Source organism: Oncorhynchus kisutch, linkage group LG1 (assembly GCF_002021735.2).
Source record: "Oncorhynchus kisutch isolate 150728-3 linkage group LG1, Okis_V2, whole genome shotgun sequence".
NCBI lineage: Eukaryota > Metazoa > Chordata > Actinopteri > Salmoniformes > Salmonidae > Oncorhynchus > Oncorhynchus kisutch.
In genome coordinates, this window is record NC_034174.2 from 53,511,762 (window position 1) to 53,516,455 (window position 4,694).

A 4,694-nucleotide genomic window follows, 5' to 3' on the forward strand; every position below is an offset into this window, starting at 1 on the left:
ACCGTTGTTCTTTCTCTTCCCATTTTTACTCACACATTTTTTTCCCTTTCTTTGCATATCTCGAATTTTCCCTATACCCATCATGAGGTTGCTACAACCTAGCCAATGAATGAAAAGTTTACAATGTAGGTGCGCACAGGATAAGAGAAAGATTTGTGGTGACAGACAATGACACATTCAATACCTAGGGTGTAATCATTAGTCCAACAGTTGCAAATGAGAGCTTCTATTGGACAAATTTAGGTTTGTTTTTCCCTGTTTCGTTGCTTCTGTTTAAGAAATGTTTTTCAACAGAATCGGCAGAATGAATACACCACTTATCACCCTTGATCACACGCAGACCGTTCACTTTCACAGCCACATACAAACAGCTCATTGTATTCCTTCTCGCATCTACGCACGCTCCTCCTCTCACCTTTTCCCAAAACGTGTGGACTTCAATGCACAACACATCAGATGTCTGTGACCAGGGGGAAAAAACCTTTACAAACTTTCATATCATAACCGCTACACACAGCCTACATTGTTGTCACCATATTAACAAAAGTAACGTTATAGTCAACATAGCAAATTGAACTAACGTGTTAGTAAACCCACTACAATCATGTAGCACAGTCAGTAAGCATTTTAGCAGTTACACCGGTGGGACCTGGTGGCAATAAAATAGTAAAACCAAAAGCTTACCTTTACTTGGAAGAGTTCCAGTGTTGAATAGTGACAGATAGCTAAACATCTTTATTTAATATTGATTAATTATTGCAATAATGAAACCAGTCAGCCCAACAGTCTTGACTTGTATTTTTTCTCATTCACAAGAGCTACCCTCCTTTAGTTTTTCACTCCAACCCGTTTTACCTGACCTGATTCAGCTTATCAACCAGATAATTATTAGAATCATGTGCATTTGATTAGGGTTGGAGTGAAAACCTACATGAGGGTAGCTCTCCAGAAACAGGGTTGGAGAGCCCTGATCTACGCGTTGAAAACTGCAAAGGACTACACCAACATCCCAGAACTTCAGAGAGCCGTGTTGAGAAGATTGGGCTTACCAAGGAAGATGATATTGAGATCAGATGACCCAAGACTCCCTTAAGTGCCACCACCAACAACTGCTGAGCTGCTACAACTTTGAGTTGACGTCGCCACGCAACATAGGGTGCAGTACGCACACTTTTGAGCTGGGAAGGACTTGGTGGTTCCTGCGGAAGTGTGAAAACCTACAGAGTACTTAGAATTGTTGTTGAAAGAGGTGGGCATACAACCAAACATATACATCATATTAATTAGGGAGGTTTGTCTGGGCAACAAACTTGAGAAAAATGTGTGCATTTGTAATTATTGGACTTTTGGAGTGGTTTCAGAATGATTTGCTAAACTGTTATATTTTCCTGGATATCTATGATGCTCTTGATGGTTTACACTTGAAATTAGCAGACCTGCAGGTGGGTAGATATCTAGAAAAACAGATGGACTACACTGGTGTAAATACAGTTTAAAAAAAACAAGTCGGTCCGATTACACAGATTAACAGTTTCATTAGGGAGATAAACAAGAATACAAGGTTGTCTCTGTAACCTTCCTCAAAATAAGAAAAGCAGTGTAAAGGAAACATTCTGATAAAGTACTGAACTGATATGACCTAAATAAATGGAATATTGCAGTGGTGAAATGGCAGCAGTTGTGAGGTGTAGGAGTCTCCCTGCAATTCATGCAGGTGCACCAGCAAGGTTGTCCGGAGACCCTGGGATAGCTCTCCATCAAATTTTATTTGTCACATACACATGGTTAGCAGATGTTAATGCGAGTGTAGCGAAATGCTTGTGCTTCTAGTTCCGACAATGCAGTAATAACCAACAAGTAATCTAACTAACAATTCCAAAACTACTGTCTTATACACAGTGTAAGGGGATAAAGAATATGTACATAAGGATATATGAATGAGTGATGGTACAGAGCAGCATAGGCAAGATACAGTAGATGATATGGAGTACAGTATATACATATGAGATGAGTATGTAAACAAAGTGGCATAGTTAAAGTGGCTAGTGATACATGTATTACATAAGGATGCAGTCGATGATATAGAGTACAGTATATACGTATGCATATGAGATGAATAATGTAGGGTGAGTAACATTATATAAGGTAGCATTGTTTAAAGTGGCTAGTGATATATTTACATCAATTCCCATTATTAAAGTGGCTGGAGTTGAGTCAGTGTCATTGTCAGTATGTTGGCAGCAGCCACTCAATGTTAGTGGTGGCTGTTTAACAGTCTGATGGCCTTGAGATTGAAAAACAGCTTCTGTCTCTCGGTCCCAGCTTTGATGCACTTGTACTGGCCTCGCCTTCTGGATGATAGCGGGGTGAACAGGCAGTGGCTCGGGTGGTTGATGTCCTTGATGATCTTTATGGCCTTCCTGTGACATCGGGTGGTGTAGGTGTCCTGGAGGGCAGGTAGTTTGCCCCCGGTGATGCATTGTGCAGACCTCACTACCCTCTGGAGAGCCTTACGGTTGAGGGCGGAGCAGTTGCCGTACCAGGCGGTGATGCAGCCCGCCAGGATGCTCTCGATTGTGCATCTGTAGAAGTTTGTGAGTGCTTTTGGTGACAAGCCGAATTTCTTCAGCCTCCTGAGATTGAAGAGGCACTGCTGCGCCTTCTTCACGATGCTGTCTGTGCGAGTGGACCAATTCAGTTTGTCTGTGATGTGTATGCCGAGGAACTTAAAACTTGCTACCCTCTCCACTACTGTTCCATCGATGTGGATAGGGGGGGTGTTCCCTCTGCTGTTTCCTGAAGTCCACAATCATCTCCTTAGTTTTGTTGACGTTGAGTGTGAGGTTATTTTCCTGACACCACACTCCGAGGGCCCTCACCTCCTCCCTGTAGGCCGTCTCGTCGTTGTTGGTAATCAAGCCTACCACTGTTGTGTCGTCCGCAAACTTGATGATTGAGTTGGAGCCGTGCGTGGCCACGCAGTCGTGGGTGAACAGGGAGTACAGGAGAGGGCTCAGAACGCACCCTTGTGGGGCCCCAGTGGTGAGGATCAGCGGGGAGGAGATGTTGTTGCCTACCGTTACCACCTGGGGGCGGCCCGTCAGGAAGTCCAGTACCCAGTTGCACAGGGCGGGGTCGAGACCCAGGGTCTCGAGCTTGATGACGAGGTACTAGGGTACTATGGAGTGTACTATGGTGTTGAATGCCGAGCTGTAGTCGATGAACAGCATTCTCACATAGGTATTCCTCTTGTCCAGATGGGTTAGGGCAGTGTGCAGTGTGGTTGAGATTGCATCGTCTGTGGACCTATTTGGGCGGTAAGCAAATTGGAGTGGGTCTAGGGTGTCAGGTAGGGTGGAGGTGATATGGTCTATACTAGTCTCTCAAAGCACTTCATGATGACGGATGTGAGTGCTACGGGGCGGTAGTCGTTTAGCTCAGTTACCTTAGCTTTCTTGGGAACAGGAACAATGGTGGCCCTCTTGAAGCATGTGGGAACAGCAGACTGGTATAGGGATTGATTGAATATGTCCGTAAACACACCGGCCAGCTGGTCTCTGAGGGCACGGCTGGGGATGCCGTCTGGGCCTGCAGCCTTGCGAGGGTTAACACGTTTAAATGTCTTACTCACCTCGGCTGCAGTGAAGGAGAGACCGCATGTTTTCGTTGCAGGCCGTGTCAGTGGCACTGTATTGTCCTCAAAGCGGGCAAAAAAAGTTATTTAGTCTGCCTGGGAGCAAGACATCCTGGTCCGTGACTGGGCTGGATTTCTTCCTGTAGTCCGTGATTGACTGTAGACCCTGCCACATGCCTCTTGTGTCTGAGCCGTTGAATTGAGATTCTACTTTGTCTCTGTACTGACGCTTAGCTTGTTTGATAGCCTTGCGGAGGGAATAGCTGCACTGTTTGTATTCGGTCATGTTACCAGACACCTTGCCCTGATTAAAAGCAGTGGCTCGCGCATTCAGTTCCACACGAATGCTGCCATCAATCCACGGTTTCTGGTTAGGGAATGTTTTAATCGTTGCTATGGGAACGACATCTTCAATGCACGTTCTAATGAACTCGCACACCGAATCAGCGTATTCGTCAATATTGTTATCTGACGCAATACGAAACATGTCCCAGTCCACGTGATGGAAGCAGTCTTGGAGTGTGGAGTCAGCTTGGTCGGACCAGCGTTGGACAGACCTCAGCGTGGGAGCCTCTTGTTTTAGTTTCTGTCTGTAGGCAGGGATCAACAAAATGGAGTCGTGGTCAGCTTTTCCGAAAGGGGGGCGGGGCAGGGCCTTATATGCGTTGCGGAAGTTAGAGTAACAATGATCCAAGGTCTTTCCACCCCTGGTTGCGCAATCGATATGCTGATAAAATTTAGGGAGTCTTGTTTTCAGATTAGCCTTGTTAAAATCCCCAGCTACAATGAATGCAGCCTCCGGATAAATCGTTTCCAGTTTGCAGAGAGTTAAATAAAGTTTGTTCAGAGCCATCGATGTGTCTGCTTGGGGGGGATATATACGGCTGTGATTATAATTGAAGAAAATTCTCTTGGAAGATAATGCGATCTACATTTGATTGTGAGGAATTCTAAATCAGGTGAACAGAAGGATTTGAGTTCCTGTATGTTTCTTTCATCACACCATGTCACGTTAGCCATAAGGCATACGCCCCCGCCCCTCTTCTTACCAGAAAGATGT